We start from the raw sequence: 21,441 nt of genomic DNA, 5'->3' as shown, positions 1-21,441 counted from the left end.
GCTCTGTTCTCTGTGGATGCCTCTGGGTGTTGGCTAAATTGTCTCTCTTGGCAGCTGTGGGTAGGAGAAGTGAAGGGGAGAATAAAGGACTAGGTGGAGGAAGGACTGCACACTGGTGGTCTCTGACCCTCTCTCCAGGAGTCACTCCTTCCAGAATGACCGTGCTCTGGAGTCTCACAGATCTCTCAGGACCCACAGGGCCCTTCAGGACCCCTGTGGCTCCTGCAGTCTGTGCTGGAGCTTGGAAATGTCTGTGTGGAGACAAGCAAGATAGATCCTGAGGACTTGGGGCCTCCCAGGGAAGACAAAGACACCCGGAGGGTAGAGAAGCAATATGGTGCCTGCCGACCAGCTCGAATCTGTGGGGCAGGAGGCACCCTGAGGGAGCTGGGAGGCTGGTGCCCTATCTTCAAGAGGCTTTCTGCTCACTGGCAGCAGCAGTCTCTGGGCTGGTGTTCTCAGGTCTCTCCAGAAGCTCAGGAACCCACCAGCAGTCTGAGATGCACGGGAGGGAAATTTTAACAGCTTCAGCTACCCTTCTCACTGGTCTTCAAGTCTCTGGGGCTTAATCCTTGCCATCACCTTTCTCCTTCCAGTTCTGCTCTGCAGCCCCTTCCCATGGAGTCTCCTGTAGGTTCAGACACTTTTCCTTCTGACCCTCATCTGATCTATGTTTGTCTGTTTGTTTTTTTCTCTTTCATCTAAAATTTCTCCTTCTTACAGAGACTTTCTGGCTGGAGGTGTTTCTCATCTGCCATCTTGCCTCTCCCAGGAGACTTTAATAGTCGACTTTTAGTAGTAAATGGAACAACTTGACAGAAGGTAAATAAAAAAATAGTGGACATAAGCAACACTTTAGACCAGTTGAGCCAACAGACATATATAGAACTCTCCACCCAGGGACAGAAGAATACACCTTTTTCTCAAGTGCATATGGAACATTGTACAGGATAGACCACATATCAGGCCACAAATCAAGTCCTTATAAATTTACAAAGATTAAAATCATGCAAAATATCTTTTCCAATCACAATGAAATAAAATAGAAGTCAACAGTAAAGGACAACTGGAAAATCTACATATATATGGAAGTTAAACATAAACAATCAATTGGTCAAAGAATAAATTACAAGAGAAGTTAGAGAATATGTTCAAATTAAAACGAAACAAAAAAAATACCGATACTGATGGAATGCAGCAAAACAGTGCTAAGAGGGAAATTTATAACTGTAAGCATTTACATTAAAAAAGAAGAGGGATCTCAAGTCTACAACCCGACTTTATAACTTAAGGAACTAATGTATATGACCTAAACTTATGTACCCCCATGATGAGCTGAAATAAAAAAAAAATAACTTAAGGAACTAAAAAGAAGACTAAACTAAATTCAAAACTAGTAGAGGGAAGATAATGAAAAAGATGAGAGCAAAGATAAACAAAATTGAGAATAGAGAACCAATACAGAAAACCAATGAAACTAAGAGTTAGCTCTTTAAAAGATCAAAAAATGGACAAATTTTAACTAGATAGAAGAAGAAAAAAATACTCAAATAATGAAACTTAGAAAAGAAAGAAGGGATATGACTATCAATTTTATAGAAATAAAAAGGACTATAAGAGAGTACTATGAACAATTGTTCACCAACAAATTGGATAGCCCAGGTGAAATGAACAAACTCCTAAAAACACAACCTACCAAGACCAAATCATGAAGAAATACATAATCTGAACAGACCTATACCTAGTAAAGAGATTGAATCAGTGATCAAAAACCTCCCACTGACAAAAAGCCTAGGACAGATGAACTCACTGGTAAATTCTACCAAACATTTAAAGAATAATTAACATCAATTTTCCTCAAACTCTTCCAAAAAATTGAAGAGGTGGGGACACTTCCAAATTCATTCTATGAGGGCAGCATTACCCTGATACCAAAGGCAGACAAAGACACTACAAGAAAACTAGAGGCCAATATCCCTGATGAATATTGATGTAAAAATCCTCAACAACAACAACAACAACAACAACAAAATGAAGTTAAGAAGACATTCCATTTACAATAGTAACAAAAAGAATAAAATATTTAGGGATAAACTTAACCAAGAAGGGAAGGGACTTTTACACTGAAAAGTACACTACATTGCTGAAAGAAATCGAAGACACCAATAAATGGAAAGACATTTCATGTTTATGAATTGGAAGACTTAAATGTCGGTAAGATGTCAATACTACCCACAGTGAACCATAAATTTAATAAAATTTCTATAAAAAAACTCAATGGTGCTTTTTTTCCAGGAATAGAAAAATCCACCCTAAAATTTATATGAAATCTCAAGGGACCCCAGATAGCCAAAAAAATCTTGAAAAAAGAACAATTAAGCTGGAGGCCTTACACTTCCTGACTTCAAAACTTACTACAAAGATATAGTAATCAAAATAGTGTGATACTGGCATGAAAACAGACATACAGATCAATGGAACAGAATAGACACTACAGAAATAAACGCTGACATATGTGGTCAAATGATTCTCACAATGGTGCCAAGAGAATTCAATGGGTAAAGGACAGTCTTTTTAACAAACAGTATTGGGAAAACTGTTATGCACATGAAAAAGAATGAAATTTAACCCTTAGGTTACACTCAATACAAATATTCACTGAAAATGAATCAAAGACCAAGTGTAAGCTAAAACTATAAAACTCTTAGAAGAAAACAGGGGGAAATATTCATGACATTATATTTGGCAATGATTTCTTGGATATCACAACAAAGGCACAGGCAACAAAAGAAAATGTAGATAATCTGGACTGCATTAAAATTAAAAACTTCTGTGCACCAAAGGAGACAATCAACAGAGTATAAAAGCAATCTATAGCACGTGAGAAAATATTTGCAAGTCACATATCTGATAAGGGGTTAGCATCCAGAATCAATACATTGACTGCCACACTAGAAAAAAAAATTTTTCCTTGAGGCCACGGTGTGCTTCTGTGCTCCCAAGGTAAAGAGACAAGTGAGTTACATGTGCTTCACAAAACCCTGGGCTCAAAACTAGAATGAGTTAAATACAACTCACATGGCAATTAATGTTTAAAGAATTCCTACAGCTCAATAAAAACAACAAGAAAAATCAAACAAACAACCTGACTTAAAATTGGGCAAAGGACTTGAATGGAAATTTCTTCTTTAGAATATATAAATGGCCAAAAAGCACATGAAAAAATACTCAACATCACAAATCATTAGGAAAATGCAAATCAAAATCCATAATGAGATAACATCTCACACCTGTTAGGATAGCTATGATAAAAAAGAAATCCAGAATATAGCAAGTGTTGGCAAAGATGTGTAAGGATTGGAACCTTTGGACACTCTTGTTGGGAATGTAAAATGGTGCAACCATTATGGAAAAGTCTGGTGGTTCCTCAAAAAATTAAGAATAGAATTACCATCGGATCCAGGGATTCTATTTCTGGGTATATACCTAAAAAAATTGAAAGTAGGATCTCCAAGAGATATTTTTATAGCCATGTTTATAGCAGCATTATTCACAATAGCCAAAAGGTGGAAACAACCCAAGTGTCCATGGACAGATGAATGGATAAACAAAATGTGATATACTCATACAACGGAATGTTATTTGGTCTTAAAAAGGAAGGAGATTCTGACACATGCTACAACATTGATGAATCTTGAGGGCAATATGCTAAATAAAAGAAGCCAACTACAAAAATACAAATACTGTATGATTCCTTTCATATGAGGTACCTAGAGGAATGAAAATCATAGGGACAGAAGTAAAATGATGGTTACCAGGGACTGGGGGAGGCAGGAATAGGGAGTTCTTTTTTAATGGGTCCAGCGTTTCAGTTTGGAGAGATGGAAAGAGTTGTGGAGACTGGTCTCACAACAATGTGGTATATTCAGTGCTGACTGTCCACTGAATAATGGCAAAGATAATAAATTTTATGCTATGTGTTTTACTACAAAAAGAGGGTCATTAACATGAACTTTGGAGATAGAATCAACAAGATAAATTCTGGACTGAAGAGAACAAGTATGAAATTGTGAAGATATCCCCTGGAGACAAAAGTAGAAAATTAAACCACTGAGGGCAATCACTTTCCAGTGGAAAAACCCTAAGGAGATTATAAGTCTGGAGCCCAGGAGACATGGTCCCAGCAGGACCCCAGGCAACTACTACATATTTATTTCTAACTATGCCCATGGGGATTGCTCCCTAGAGCCCAAGAGTAGTCCTGCAAATAATCCAAGTGTGAGGCCCGCATACCTCTCCTTGGCCCAAGAGTCAGGGAATGGGGCTCTGCTCTCCTCACCACCTGCCCCATCCTGCCATCTACCCAACTGGTTTCTCATCTTGCTTTCCATGGGGCCCAGGTTTGTGTCTCCAGCCTCAGGCTGCTTGTGAGCTTTCTGCCCTCCTTAAACAGGAGGAGCAACTCAGGAGGGGGCGGGGGCAGAAATCAGACAACTGGACAGGTCAGTGCCAATGTGGGTGCAGGAAGAGACCCTCCTTCCCCAAAGCCCCTAAATGTCTCAGACAAAAGCCATCTCCTCTTCCTCTACTTCCCCAAGACAAGCAGAACCTGAAACCTGTAGGGGACCTTGGAATCTAGGCAGGAATCCAATCCCATTGTTTTAGCAGAGTGCACACTTCCTAAATCACATAGGATTTTGTTCGTGCACAACCTCTCTCAGTCCCTGCCCTCGTTCCCTACAGCGGAGGCTTCTCCAGCAATTCTGTTGTATGGCAATTCCAATCCCTTATAATGTTTAATCTGGAAAGAGACTTCAGAACACGTTTGCTGGTACTAAGGACAGGCTCAGCAGCAGAGCAGGTGACTGCTTGAATGGCCTCCCTCATTGCCAGCATCACAATGAATGTAAGCACTCAGCAGGGAATAAACTACTGGAAATTAAACCTCAGTCTGTTCCCATCGCTTTCCAAATTAGCATCTTATTTTTGTTGGTGTATGTATAATTCTACTCCAAACATTTTGTCACAAATTCCATCTGTACTATAGGATACCTTTTGTTCTGCTTTTAAATCTATATCATAGACAAATATCCAGAAGTCGACACACTGTCATTTTTATTGTGTAGTGATCAATTGCATTGATATATCATAGTTTGCAAATATATATATCCTTCTGTTATGTTGAACATTTGGTTGTTTCAAATTTTTAAAATTTAAGAATGATATTTCAACAAATGTCTTTGCACCAATTATCTTCCTTTTTCATCTGATTTGTTTCTTCCTGTGTGGTTCAAAATATTAAATTCTTACATTTTTTACACATTTACTTAATCTCTATAAGCCTCAGCTAGATATGATTTCTTATCTATAGAGTTTGGAGTAGAATTAAATAGCTAACATTTAACTATGTAATACATTCCTTGGTTTATAGTGTACATTTATTAATTTATTAAGTTAAGTAAATTAACAAATTAAGTATATAGATAATAACATATCTATATACTCTCTTGAAAAGCATAGTCATTTGAATTATATGTAAGCCTTCATTTAGAATCTACCTGTATCTTATATATTCTTTAGCTTTATCTGTTATAACTTTCTTTGAACAAATATTTTATGTTTCAAGTTGAATCCAAATTCAAATATTCGATTTCATCATTAGTGGAAATAAAATCATCTTTTTCATTGCTTCTTTTAATCATTATTTTGTGTTGGTATATCAGTAAGCAATTAATTCATATTTGTGTGATGTTATATTCTGCACCTTTGCTAAACTATTTCTAACAATTGCCTTATTTCTTTTAATAGCTTAGTTATAAATATATCTGTTGCAAAATGTTCTGTTTTTATTTCTTTTTTTATTTTCAGACAGGCATCACCAGCATTTCTATGGAACTGTTAAATAAGGAATGATAACAGAGAACATTCATGTCTTCTTAAGGAAAATTTTGAAGTGTTCTTCAATAAATATGTTGACTAATTTTAAAAAACACAGTTTATATTAAAGAAACACTTCTAATATTTTGACAGTTTTAATCTATAAGGCAATGATAAATTCATCTGGATGCCTTATCTGGATCTAATGAAATTATTTTGATATTTTGTTTGTCATCAACTAGGTTAATAGATTTCTTTGAGGTTAATAGCTAATTATTTCAAAATGTTGTTTTCTTTATTTGTAAATATTTTATGTGTGGCATTTGTGTCTATGTCTATGCAAAATTGGCCTAAAATATTCTTTTCATTGTCTATGTTTAGTTTGGGATTACAATCATATTTACCTCTAAACATGAATTGAATAACAGTAATAATAATCATAGCTAATGTTCACAGTGTGTGTACTATGTGCAGTACACTATTCTAAGCATGTTTTGTGCATTTTGTTATTTAATCCTCACAACACCACCTTTAAGCAAACATTATTACTATATCCATTTTCAGATAATTAACATGCTATCATTTTTATATTTTTTAATTGCTGAATGAATTATTGGTTCCTAGAATGTTAGAAATTTTTCTTCATTGGAGCCAGATGCCCTTTTAGAAACTATTTAATAACTTTATATTTTTTTCTGTATTAGTGTTATATTCATGTTTTCTACTTCTTTTTGCATCTTTGGGGATATTTTATGTATTTTTAAGTAGTCATTTATTTTTATTTGATAAGCCATGAGGGTCAAGGGTGGATTTTTAAAGTGGGAGATGTCTTCATGATGACAGCAGTGATCCAGAAACTAGGCAGAAAGCCCTTTCTCTTTTTAGTGAGACTTTCTCAGCTTTGGTTTTCTTAAAATAGAAGTCCTTGGAAAGAGAATTTTTCTAATAACCGGGAAGTAGTAACAACAAGATTTTTCTTCTCCTATATCTATGGTGGAAAACTGGGGGTATTGGAAGTGAAGGGAGGACAGAGGCACCCTTGGTTGGGAGGGAATATTAGTCAAGGAAAGGTCAAGCCTTTGTCAGTGCACACACTGCCTCCCTGCTCACATGCATTGTCACCCTCAGCATCTACACTGCAGCCACACCAATGGGTGCTCTCTCCCCAGGACAGACTCTCCCTCCCCAACCATGTCCTGCACGATTCACCTACTCCAGTTCCAACCTGCTTACCCTGGGACTCCTCGATCCATTTATACACATATCTTGAGTTTAAGATTCCTAGTAGCACTTGTTCCTGTGTCTTTTCGAAGCCATGAAATGAAGGAGAATTGCTTTGAAATCACACTGACCTAAAATCAAATGCTGATGTCTCTGGGGGAAATTATTTAAGCACTTTCCGTGTCAGTTTACTTATCTGTAAAAGAATAATGATGCTGACCTCGTCTAGGCTGGTGTGAGGATGGGATTAAACACGTGCACATGCCGGCCCTGTATGTGACACACAGCAGGTGCTCAATAAGTGTCAGCTTCCAGGCCCTAGGTATTGATGTAAATATTTCACATCCGACTAGAAGATTTTTGTGAGTGACAACAGTGTCTTGTATTGTTTCTTTTCTCTCACATCACCTCATAAAAGCTCTTTACTGACCACGAATCAGATGAAGATCTCAGCCATGTCAAGTATCATATACGTTGCTCTTCATTTATTCTTATCAACAAATAGATTTCTCTCCTCTTAGGTTCCTGCATTTCCATCTTATGGTTTTCATTTTCCAAAAAAAATCCTACCAAAGGAACAAAAGGATTGGTCCCTAAAAGAATCAAATCAGTAAAACACCAATTCAAAACAGGCCATTCATTTATCGTCTATACAAAGGAACAGCTCTCAGCACAGGCCAAGAACCCAGCTGGGAGCTCCCGCATAGCTGAGATATCCATTCCCGCTTTGCCCTGCCTGACTGTGCTGGCAAGTTCCTTGCTCCAGGCAGGCCGGACCGCAGCAACATCGTGGCGGGGACAAAGTCAGCCTCCCAGGACCGATTTCCCTTCTTACCCCCACCCAGTTCCCAGGGGCCAGGACCCCACTCCCAGAGCCTTCCTAGACTGATGTCCCCATTGCCTGTGCCCCATCCCCAATCAGCACACTAACTCCAGCCCCTTCCTTTTTCCCCTTTCTCTTTATAGATTTATTTTCTCATGGGACCTAAATCCCACTCTTTCTTGTGAATCCGTGAAAAATAATTTATGCTATGTCTAATGAAAGTTCAGTTGAAGTCTCTGTGAACTATTATGAATTCCAATTTAGTGGAATCCCCATGTGGCCCTGCCATAATCTCTGTGACCTTGAGCAATGTTACACCTGCAGTTTCTCTTTGGTATCTGCAGGGAGAACTCCCACCTGTCTGTGATCACACTCCAGGGGTGAGGCCTTTCCTGGGTAAAGCCCAAGCAAAAGCCAGTCAGCAGGCCCTTCTGTCCAGGCTGCCCTGACCTGCTCCATCCCCAGCATCAGCACAGAACCAAGCTACCGAGAGTTGGTGATGAGAAGAAGCCAAAGCCCCCTGAGCCCTGGGCTCTACGGGGGTCCAGGACTAAGAGAGACAAAGTACTGAAGGGGAAGAGGGTGCGTGGGAAGGAGGGTGTGTACAGACAGTATCCTCTGGTTCTGCACATGTGCCATTATGCTCCTACAATTCCATATGGAAATGACCTCCGGTGGCCCTCTTGTGGGGAGTGGGAGGAACTACATTTCTATAGCTCTTTACTTAATCTTGAGACACTATCAATTGCTCATATCAAAGAATGAGAGTGTGATGAAAAGTTGGGGGATAAAACACTCTAAGTAACCCCCTCATTGCTGGCACCACTGAATACATGGCCATACACCACCAGGATTCTCCACTGAGTGATGGCAGATGGAGATGGGGCTTACTCAGTCAGTCCAGAGCCAGCAGCATTTTAGCGGTAACATAGACCAAACCCTGACGTTGGGGTCTTTCAGGGATGTAGGGCTCCCTGCTTCAGGCTCTGGTTTTTTTTTTAATAGTCTGAGAGCCTTTTTTAGGGTTTGTACCAAATGAGCACAGTGATGCAACTAGGTGTGAGTTGAGAGAGTGCAGGTAGGACAGACGGAGGCATGGAAACCTCCATCTCCTACTCCTCTGTGACTGCTTGGCTCTCCCGGCAGGATGAGTCGCCCATGGAGAGCAGGAACCACACGAGGGCCTTTGAGTTCATCCTGCTAGGGCTCTCCAGCCAGCCAGACAGGCAAGAGCTGGTCTTCGGGCTCTTCCTTGCCATGTACCTAGTTGGCGCTGCAGGGAACCTGCTCATCATCCTGGCCATTGGCTCAGATGCCCACCTCCACACTCCCATGTACTTCTTCCTCAGCAACCTCTCCCTAGTGGATTTCTGCTTCATCTCTGCCACAGTCCCCAAGATGCTTGTGAATATCCAGACGCAGACTCAGTCTATCTCTTACAGTGGCTGCCTAGCCCAGATCTACTTCTGCATCCTGCTTGCCAACATGGACAACTTCCTCTTAACAGCTATGGCCTATGACCGCTATGTGGCCATCTGCCACCCCCTGCACTATTCCTCCAAGATGAGTCTGCATGTCTGTGCCCTGATGCTGGGCAGCTCGTGGTTCATTGCCAGCCTCCACTCCCTGCTACACACCCTGCTCATGGCACGGCTGGACTTCTGTGCCAGCAATGTCATTCCTTACTTCTTCTGTGACCTCATTCCCCTGCTCCAGCTCTCCTGTTCCAACACCCAGCTCAACCAGCTCATGATTCTGCTGCTGGGGGGTATGATTGTCCTCATGCCCTTCCTTGGCATTCTTGTCTCCTACACACGCATTGTGTCTGCTGTGCTCAGGGTCCCATCTGCCCGTGGTAAACAGAAGGCCTTTTCCACCTGTGGCTCCCACCTGACTGTGGTCATCCTCTTCTATGGGACCATCACAGGGGTCTACCTGAGTCCCTCATCCTCCCACTCCCCTGACAAGGCTTCGTTGGCTTCAGTATTGTACATGGTGGTGACCCCCATGCTGAATCCCTTCATCTACTGCCTGAGAAACAAGGACATGAAGGGAGCTCTAAGGAAACTGTTTAACCTGAAGGCTTTATTCTGTGGTCTGTGACACAGCTGACTTCCCCCTCAGGGCCTTTGTGTCTGTGCCCCAGGGACGCACAAACAAGGCAGGAGGAACTCAGATCTCATTGTCTTTGATTGTCACCATGACTGCTCTAGTAGGTAATTTGCTAGTCCAAAACTTCATGGGGCTTCCTTCCCATGTGGAGAAACTGTCACTTCTTGTTATTTTTGAATTTACTTTTGTTTGGATGGAACTTTTTATTTCCCCTTGAGGATGTGACTATAATGTATGTGGAGCGGGGTCATCTGGGTTTGCTTCTGGGAGCTTTCATTCGCAAAGACTCTGTATGAATTCCTCGGTTATATGAATAGATAGCCTTAGTGTGGTGGCTTTCCCAAATGCTGCTTGTAGTAGTGATGTGCTGTGCATATGGGCAGGGTCATGGCCTCTTGTGCAGCCGGGGTGGCAAAGTTCTCATTCCCCAACGCGTTGTCCTTGTGCCAGCAGATTTTGTACTGGGTTGTGCAGTTCGACCTCCAGCCAGTAGGCGGCACTTGCAGGTAAGAGCAGGCGCTGGTACTAGTAAGATGTATACTTGATCATTTGGGGGGGAAGAAGCTCTCTGGTTAGAGAGTTCTGATGGTTGGAGGAGCGCGCGGTGGCTGCGCTCAGTCATGGAAGGGGTGAAGAAGCTGTGCGGAGCTTAACCAAGCAAGCCCGCCCTCGGGTCCCCCAGTGGCTGGTGCCACCACCTGCCCGGACGGGGGCGTGGAGGAGTGTTTGGGCTCCTGGTGAAATGCCCGAGGACTCCGCAGAGGGGAGGGTCTGTCCGGTGCTGAGACCTCAGGCAAGAATGTGATCTGTTTCCCTGTTACGCTCCTGTCCTGGCGCTTGTGATACTCACTTCGGTCAGGCACCACTGTTTGTTTCCAGTCTGCAGTGTAGCCCAGAGCCTAGGAGATGCCTGCCCTCCAGCTCAACACTAAACCTCTGTGCCCTCTGGAAATGGCTGCAATGTGGAATTTTCCCCCACAGCCCCAAACACACAGCTCTCCTGATCTCTGGCTCTCCCGCTTTCTGTGGGAGAAACGCTGCAGCTCCCTGAGGGGACCCACCCTTTTTCGCAAGCACAGGCGGGAGACCAAGCCACGGTCCTCCACACAGCCCCAGGTAGGCCGCCCTTCCACTGGCTTGTGCCAGTTTCCCGAGGGAGCAGTAAGGGCTGTGTCTGCAGCGGTGGGCAGATGGCGAGAAGCCCTCTCTCTATGCCTGGACTCAAGCAAAGAGTCCACTTGGCCAGTGAGATAGGATTTCGCTCCTCCCTTGCAGAGCTGAGCACACAGTTTGTGTCTCTGCTGAAAGTGGAACTGCCTCTCACAGCCCCAAGCAAAGAGCTCTCAGACACTGAAAAGTACTCCCTTTGGTTTCCTTTGTCTGAGGGTCTACCCTTTTGGGGCACTGTACTTTCCCTTGCGTTAGGAGTAGCACTCCCTGGGGGCTAGAGGACTGGGAACACTGAAGTTCTCTTGGGTACAGCAGCACTGTGCCAGCCGCCCTCTGATCCAGTGCTGGGGACCATCATCATGAACTCCCTGGATATGATGACACAAGGGTTGAGGTTCCTTGGGTAGAATACAGTCCTCTATGGCTGCACCACCATAATGGCACCCTGCCACTGAGGCTCAAGTCTAAGGAGAGAGCTAGTGACCTGATGTGAGTTTGCAGTCAGGTGTTACGCCCTCAAGAGATGCCCAAATGGCCACCCTCACTAGTGTCCTTCATCTACTACCTAAGGAACAAGGACATGAAGGAAGCTCTAAAGAAACTGTTCAGCCTGAAGGCTTGGTTCATGGGCTGTGACACAGCAGATTTCACCCTCAGGGTCTTTGTGCTGGGAAGGAAATGAACCCCATGGACAGGTGCACAGACAGGTCAGGGGGAACACTGACCTCTTGTCCTAGATTGTCACCATGGCTGGGGAGTCCCCCTCACTGCTCTAGCAGGTCATTTCCAAGTATGCGGCTTTGTGACCCTTGCACAGGGTACTTCCAGAACACCAAAGGGGGAATAGAATCTCCCCGAAAGTTGCAGAACCACATCAGCAGATGCAAATTTATCTGCAGATCTTCTGAAGAAGGTGGACAGGTCATACATTCCACATGAAAACGATGAACTCAAGGTATCCAAGGCCTGTGCTGCTGGCCTGTGCTAAAGACATGCCCCTCTGAGAGCCACCATGGGTGTGCACAGTTCCTTAACCCTCAACCCTCATGCAGTACAATTTCCTACTCTCTACAGATATTACCCTGCCACACTCACATAGCATTCTCACGTTCTGTGTTGAACCCAGCCATGGGGACAGGCTTGACTATCCTCCTGGAAGCCACCCCACTCTTGGCCTTGCCTCCTATTGGATAGGCTCCTGTAGGTCCAGGCTTTTGTGTCAGGAGGACCTATAGTGACTATCCCCTCCACTGACCCTGATGAGCCCTAAGCAAACCCCCCTGTCCCACCATGTGCTCTCTTTTTTTCTAGGAAGAAAGGCCTGCCATCCACATGATAAAAAAACAAGGGAGACCTGGCCTAGCATTGGTTCTCTGGGTGTGAAGAACATGAAGCAAATGGGCCATCTTAATCCTTTGAATGAGCTTCTCCACAAGTTTTCCTGGAGAGTGACACGAGAGGAAGGCCTCATAAAGATGAGTTTGTGGCTAGAAAGGTTATATGTGGTTCCCTACCCAACAGAGTAATATCCTGGGCTGCAAGGAGTGCAGTGGAGGAAAGCATTTCTCAGAAGGTCACTACAACTGGCTTTTAGTCCAGGTCTCTCCAATTTCTGGCCATTTGACACTTCCAGTCAGTCTAGAATTCACCATTGTACCAAGCACACCATGCTTTTCCAATTCTCACTTGTGCTGTTCAGGCTGGTCCATTTTGGATATTTCTATAAAATTCTACATTTCTTTCAAGGCTCAGATCAAATACGATGTTCTTAATGAACCCACATCAAGTATCCCTAGCCAGAAGAGGGACTCCTTTCCTTTCTAGAGCTCCATAGGACTCCAATTCTATGACAGTCATTTTCATGCTCTTCTTGGCATCATTCACATTCACCCCAAACTCTGCCCCAAATGGGACCATCGGGTCCTTTTTAAGTTCTATAAAAGGCCTTGTTCATCTTAATTACCACATACTCAGAAGAATGCATCATGGTGCCTGGTTTAAAATAATGCAATAAAAGTGTTCTGGTGTAGATAATGATGATGATGACAATAACATCAAACACTGGAGAAAGAACATTTATCATCTTCTCCTCATGATTTTGCCTTAAGCCATTCCCTTTCTATCTCCCTGACCCCATCAAAAGAAAGAGAATTACACAGCCACTTGGTCAGAGGCCAAGGAGATCTTTGGCCCATGTTCCATTAAGGGCAGTGTGCCCCACAGTGTCTGCATCTGGAGATGGAGCTGCCTTCCTCCCAGCCTGGCCCTGATTGTGATTAGTCCTTTTCTACCCATGCATCTTGCTGAAGTCCCCATGTAGGATCCAGTCAGCAATCTCCCTTTGTCCACAGTGGGCCTGAACCCACAGGTCTTCAACTCAGATTTGGGGCTGAGAGTGGGGAGCAAGGCAGACCTAGACTATTTTTCAGCTCACCTGTTCCCAGCGAGCCCAGTGATGGAGGACACTGGATGTGGCTCAGATGCTTATAAACTGGTACCTGGAGCCCAGGCTGGTACTGTTCCCTGAGTCTCCAGGGGTTGGGATGATTGGCAGGGCAGGATTCAGGCTTTCCTGGGTCTTTGACCATAAAACCACAATAATAGCAAGAAAATATCACCTCAAACCTGTAAAAATGATGTGAAGGAAAGTTGACATCAACGTGAAAAGGTCTTCCCTCAGTGTGCATTTGCTATGATGGGTAATAATGCAATGATTTGTCCTCATGGGAAACAAATTGAATTGAACAAGAAAAAAAAAGGATCAGCAATGAATAAATATGAGAGACCCTCAGCTGACCTTGCTTATGGCAGTTTATAGGGAAACTTTCTGACTCAGAGTCCTCTCTTCCAATGAAGGACATAGGGTAGGATGATCCTTCTCTTGGCAAATACCTTTTCAGCCTGGCTCTAGTCTTGGCCTGGGGCTGCTTGCTTAGGGAAACAAGTAGAATAACATGCTCCTTATCATCCTGGGACAGTGTGACTACAGAGTTCAGAAGCTTCATAACTCTTACAGACTAGGAACCTCTTGTAAACTCACCAGAATTTTAATATCTACTTCAAAAATAAATTGCCTTTTTTTAAAAAGTAAGGAAAAATATTCACAACATTCCTAATAAAATTTCATAATTAAGGATCACTAATGGGGAAGTAGACATATCCTCAAGAATAATGAGATAATAACAAATATCTCCTGTATGGTACTTTCCAAGTCACATGATGCTTTCACACCCTCACTGTTTCTGTTCAACTTGGATCTGTTCAAGCCCTATGTTCAAGCCTCAGGGCCACAGATGCATCCATTGAACAAATACAATTTGAGCTCAAGTGACTATTATGTACCAGACACCATTCTAGGTAGTGGGGATATATCTACAAAGAGAACAAAGTTTTCTACTTTCATGCAGCAGATATTCCAGGGTATTGAGTAGAACAGGAAAAACAAAACATATAAATTTATAATATGTCAGAGGTAAAGTCTACAAATATAAATCTTTCTTATTTATGAGAGACTAGAGATTGATAGAGAGTGTTACAGTGGAAAGGCTGTGGTCCAGTTTTCTTTTGCTTCATCACAAAGGACCCAAACTTAGTGGCTTAAAACAGTAGCATTCACTTGTTTTTTCTCTCATATTTTTGGGGGTGACTGGGATGAGCTTTGCAGTTCTCCTTCGGGAGCTCTCATGTGGTTGCAGTCAAACAGGCTGGAGCTGGAGTCATCTGAAAGGATTCCTCCCTCCCTCCTAGGTCTGATGGTTGATGCTGGCTGTCAACTGGGACCACAGTGAAGGCTGTTGTTGGAACACCTGTGTTGTGGCCTGTCAGTGTGTCTTGGGCTTCCTCACAGCGTGGCAGCTCCATTCCAAGGGCAAGCATCCCACATAACACCCTTTATGACCCAGTCTGGAAGTAACACAGCATCACTGCCATCACATTCTATTTATTAGAAGTGAGTCACTTAGGTGAGACGATATTCTGGAGGAGAAGAGTTAGACTCCATCTGTTGATGAGAAGAATTTAAAGAATTTGCAGACATGTTTTAAAAATATCACAGGTAATCAGACAAGGTCTCTCAAAATAGAACCTCACATGAAGAAGAGGATAAAATTGTACAAAGGTCTTGAGAAAGCAGGTTCTAGGCAAAGAGAATAACAAGAGCAAAACCCAGAAATGGGAGCATATCTGGCAGGATCCAGGAAGACATGTTGGCTAAGTAAGGACTTCGGATTTTATTTGGAGAAGGGAAGACTTGGAAAAGTTCTGAAAGGAGGTTAAGTCACTTATATTTCCAAAAGGTTATCTGGTTCTTAGGTGGTGAAGAGACTACAGAGAGGAAAGAGTAGGAGCAGGGAGTCTAATTAGAAAACTGCAAACAGTCCAGAGCAGAGGATGGGGGATTGGACCTGAAATATTGGGGGTCGTGAGAAGTTGCCAGACTCTGTATATTCTGAAAGTGGAGCCAACAGGATTTGCTGATGGTTTGGATGTGGGGTATGAGAGAGTGGCATACAGGCATTTTGGACTGAGAATCTGGGGTAATGGAGGGTCCATTCATGTAGATGAGGAAGAAACAGGTTTGGGAGCAGGGAGGGGAACAAAGAATCTTGTTTTGTGTGTAATAGATTTGAGTTGATTATTTGATCTTTAACTAGGTAATTGTATATATATATGTGTTAATTTCAAGGAAGAAATCCACAGCCCACTGGAATTTGGCTCCCCCCACGATGCTACTGAAAATGCTCTCATTAATGTCACCAGTGTTGATAAAGCCAATGCACATTTTTTGTCATTATCTTGTTCAATCTCCCAGCACCCTTGATCACTCTCTCCTTCGGAAACCAACTTCCCCCTCCCCTGCCTTCCAGGGCACCACACTCTCCAGGTTTGCTCCTCCTTCTCTTGCTGGTCCTTCCAGTTTCTCTGGCAGGCTCTTTCTCTTGCCAGTCCTTAGGTGCTGGTCTTGCCTAAGATCCTCTTTTCATTTCGCTCTACACTTTCTCCCTAGGTAACCTCATTTATTCACAAGACTCCAAAGACCATTGTGAGAATAGAGGCTATAAACTTTAAATTTTGTATTCACCTTAGTTGGAGGAAAAAAAACAAGTATAATTTATAAGAGTTTGGCAAAAAAAAAATCCTGTTATATAAGATACCTTAACATTTAAAAATATCATTATGGTAAAATGAGGATATTTACAGTATGTGACTTTAGTGTATCAACCTTTACTGAGAATTGGCCATTAAATTGATGGCAGGACCAGACTGCTGAAGAAGCAGATTTTGTAATTTGTGTTTAGTTTTAAGTCCTTGCAAGGTAAAACACTAACATTGTCCTACAATAAGCATAATCTAGAGATCAAGAGGACAACATGATGATCTGTACACAGCACAGTTGAAGGCCATCTACCAAGGAGAATAATGAGGAATATTGTGTTAAACAGCCCCAGAAGCCCTTGTACCAATCTAGAAGCTATTTTCTTCTTCTTAGCAATCACAACAAGATGGGATGTATCACTTTCTCCAAATTTTTGGTCTTTCAACAGGTCTTTTCCTTACTGTGTTTCTAGCCCTGCATCCTGTGGCACCCGGTCTCCATTCTGATGCCCTGTTGCTGGAGTCTTGGGGGTCCGGGGCCTGATGCCCCTGCCCAAGGCTGCTTCATACACTGGTTGGAAGGAGGACCCTTCCTAGGAGCCGCTGGTGTAGAAAACACTAGCTGAGAGATTGGGTCCTAGTCCAAGCTCATTAAAAGTTGGAGAAGTACTTTTTGATGAAGGAATCTGGACAATGAACATATTTCAAATTTTTTAAGTTAATTTATATTTTAACTAGATTTTGAGTTCTTATAAGGAAAGACTATTTTTCTTATGATTATTCTACCTGAAAATTCTAAGGCAGGGTTGAGTAAGAGCAGGTAGTTAAGAGAAGCTTGTTGAATGCATGGTGTCTTCCTTTCTCTAATGCTCCACCCCTCTCATGCTCTCCAGGGACCCTGCCTTCCTTCTTTTTCTCTTGTTTTGCTTCTATGACTTATGAATCATACTGTTTTCCTAACCTGCATTTGCTCCTGTTTTTTTTTTTTTTTTTTAATCTCTTTTCCGTAAGCTGGCTCTTCCTGAAATGACAAGCAAGTCTCTCCCATAACATCTGTGGCTCTCCGGTGATTTAACGCTACCAGGAAGTGCATATAACATTTTATAGCAAATGTCCATCTAGAGTGGCTACATTTGAAGTGCTCAATAGCTAGTGGCCACTGTTTGAACACTGCAGGTCTAGATTTACCTGGGTAAGGAAAGGAAGTCTGAATGAGAGTCTAGAATAGGCTCAGGAAAGGACAGCCCATGATCAAGGAGTCAAAAGGCTATGGACTTCATTTCAACAGGTTTTTTTGGTAACAGTTGAAAGTGAATAGAGGACACAGACTTGTGTGTGGATTTTTGTACCCAAAAAATTGCAAATATTTCCCCAAAGAACATTTTTATAAAGATAGCCGTGCGGTCTGGAGCAACTGTGGAGTTCACTGACCTGGGTCTTAATCACACTCCAAATAGATCAGCTCTGGGACAAGGGCAGTTCCTTCACCCCTCTGGGATTTAGTTTCATCATCTGTAAAATAAAGATGCCATTAATATGTACCTCATAGAATGATTTGGGGATTCAATAAATGAAATACAGAAGACATTCTGAATAATGCCTACTGTGTAGGACATGCTGGCCAAGACGTGTTTGGTTCCTGCTGAATTATTCCTGCATTCCCAGGGAGGGTTACTGGAGTGGCTTTCCACATAGGAAGGTTAGATCGGCTATGGGCCTGGTGGCTGCGTGCCTAAATGCTCCAAACTTTTCATCTTATGTTAGGCTGCCATCCTATAGGAGTGTCAGGTGCTGAATCAGCAGAAAAGTAATCGATTTCTAGCAGAGACATGAGACCTGGGGTAAGCTGAACAACCCCCTTCTTCAGAGAGAAGAGAGGAAATGCCCTTGCAGGAGAACAGGCCATGCTGGGGATCAGCTACTCTCAGAAGCAATAGAGCCTGTGAAAGGAGACTGGAGCCACCGGGAGTATCATGCATATGTCTCATAGCATTCCAAGACTTTGATTAATTCCACCAGCAACTGTTGAACTCTTGTGTGCCAGGCACTGTCTCTGTGTTAAGGATATGGAGGTAACCTAGACAGTTTGGGATTCCTGCCCTGGAGGGGCTCACATCATAGGAGAGAAACATCCAACAAGAAGGGAGAGGAATCCAGCAATCACATAGTTTAAGTGCCAAGAAGGAAATGAATGTGGTGCAGAGATCCAAAGTAATGGGGGCATCTGGTTAGCCCGGAGGGTCAAGGAAGGCCTCTCTGAGGAGTTGATATTTCAAGCAGAGACACGAAGAATTAGTGAACAGCCAGAAGAACCTCTCAGTTGGCAGCAAGAGCAAGTGCAAAGGCCCTGTGGCAGGAAAGGGCTTGGCTTGGTTTGATGAATGACAGGAGGCCCATGTGGCTGGAAGGTGGTGAGTGAGATCAGGTAGTGAAAGGAGAAGAGGCTTGGGGTGGGCATGAACCTCAAGGCCAATGTAGGAGTCTGACATTTATTAAGTACCTCGGGAACTCACTGGAGGGTCTTTAGATTGGCTGGGAGAGGGCAAGAGTGGAAGTGGGAGGTGGGGTGCACACCATCCTGGGCGTTAAGGTAAAAGATGATAGTACTTGGGCCAGGGTGATGGCCACAGAGACGGTGAGGGCCTGACCAGGGCAGGGGTAGTGGGGACTGAAGAGAGGGTGATACTTGAGAGGCACTTAAACTCTTAAAGATATTGCTGATTGTTTCTTCCAAAATTTTATAATGATAATTTTCAAATACAGAAAATGTGAACAGGGCAATAGAAAGACTTGTTAACAGCCATAGAGCCACCATTTTGCTTTCTTTGCCTTGTCACCCATCTCTCCACCCCTCTATCTGTCACCAGTCCATACTATGTATTTCAGTACAAGTGACAGGATGAAGACTCCTCACTGCGAAACACTGCATGTCATGAGTGCACACACGTTCTGATCTGCACAAACCCTGGTGTGTCAACAAAGGTAAACTATGGGATCCATCCTTATTTAAAATTGTGACATTTAGTTCATCATAGATTTTTTGCATTAATATGGATATTTTTACAATATTGCATTTGAATATAATTGATCTTGATTACTGAAATTTTTGGTGACATTGTGCTCAAGTGGAATAACTCACTCTGCTCACCTGAAATCTCCATGAGTTTTATAAATACACTGTGTGTGTGCAGAAGAAATGAGCTTTCCCTGCTCCTTTCTATGACTCCTTTGGGATTTGTCTTTTTCCTGCCTACAGAGTGCTCAATTTGGGGAAATGTGTACAATTTCTTCCCCAGATGAGGGGCCCATGAGTGGAGGGACTTTTAACAGGTTGGGGCTTCCAGACCCTGAAGAGGTGGAAAAAGTTGAAGTGGGTGGTCTCCCTCAAAACCTGCACCCACACAACTGGGCAGACACAGCCAGCCCCAATTAGATCCAGAAAATTAAGTCCCAAAACATTTATGACATCTGTGGCTCTTCACATAGCAGTCAGTATGAGAGCTCTTTAAACATGGGTAATGAGAAGGAAGGAGTCCACCCTCAGCAAAGTCCCAACCTGTTAATCATCAATAAAACTTGAACTCATGTCTCCCCTTCTTGATAAAGGAAAACAGACAATGTACTTTGGAGTTACTCTATAACTCTTGTCCTTTCTCAGCCATGAGTTGAACTTTATTCATGTTGAGACAACATGTATGGTAGGACAGCCAAGGGTCAGGTACCAGGCTTGCCCATGTGCCCTGTTCCCTCCAGCCAGGGCCAAAACCAGCCAGACTCACAGATCTAGATCTGAAGCCCGCTGCAGGCCACAGGGCAGGGTCTTGTCCGGTCTGGGCTCCTGTGGGAGGGAAACACATGATCATTAACACTCATTTTATACATTAGGCAACTGAGGCTGAGGGACCTTAAATAGCTCACACAAGACCTGCACATCAGTCATGTTCTCAGGATCCCTACCTGCCAGCTCTCCACAGAGCAGAGAAAAGAGCTGTCCCTGGAGTCCAGAGAAGGCCCACAGGCCACCTGGTTCAGGTCCGTGCCACACCCTTTTCTGCCACCCTCTGTCTCTGATCTGTTCTCACAGATTTTTTTTTTTGCCTTAAAAATGACTTTTATTAGGAAATTCTGAGTCGTCAGTCTTTAGGGAGAACAGGGACGATGTCTTTTCCTTATGGGTGTCCATGCTTCTTTCTTATCTCAAAACTGTCTTTTAGACCAAGTCTGACTGCAACATTCTGCCTTGTCCTGCCAGAGCTTTCCTGGCTGGGCAGGATCTCTGCATCTGCCCTCTGTGTTCTCATAGATTTTTACCAAGTCAAAATCACAGAAAATTTTCCCACTTTATGACCACTAGGATTCTATATCTTTTAAAAAAGGAAAATCAGGGGGATGGGCGGGACATGGACAATGTATATGACCTGAACTTATGTACCCCCATGATGAGCTGAAATAAAAAAAAAAAAAAAAGGAAAATAGGACGTGTTCAAAAACATGTGCAGAAATTGAAATCTTCCTGTATTGCTAGTGAGGATATAATATGGTGCTGCCACTATGAAAAACAGTTTGGGGATTGTGAAAATGTTAAACACTAAACTACCATTTTACCCAGCAATTCCACTCCTAACTATATACCTAAAAGAATTGAAAACAGTTACTTAAACAAATACATGTGCTTACATGTTCATAACAGCACAATTCACAATAGGCAAAAGGCGTAAGCAGCAACCAAAATGCCCATCAACAGATGGGTGGGTAAACACACTGTGGTCTATCCATACAATGGAATATTATTTGGCCATAAAAGGGATGAAGTACTGACACATGCTACAAAATGGACTAACCCTGAAACATTATGCTAAGTGAAAGAAGCCAAACACAAAAGTCCATTATATGTATTATATGAAACATCCAGAATGGGTAAACCCACTGAGACAGAACACACAGTGGTGGATGCCATGGGCTGGGGATAGGGGAGAGTGGGAAGAAACTTCTCATTGGGTACAGGATTTAATTTTGGAGGAATGGAATGTTTTGGAACTAGAGAGAGGCAATGACTGCACAACACTGTGAATGTACTAAATCCCAATGTTTTGTCCTCTTTAACATGGTTACTTTATGTTATATAAATTTTATATAAATTTTAC

This window comes from Lemur catta, chromosome 2 (assembly GCF_020740605.2).
Source record: "Lemur catta isolate mLemCat1 chromosome 2, mLemCat1.pri, whole genome shotgun sequence".
NCBI classification, from domain to species: domain Eukaryota; kingdom Metazoa; phylum Chordata; class Mammalia; order Primates; family Lemuridae; genus Lemur; species Lemur catta.
This window is presented reverse-complemented; position numbering follows the sequence as displayed.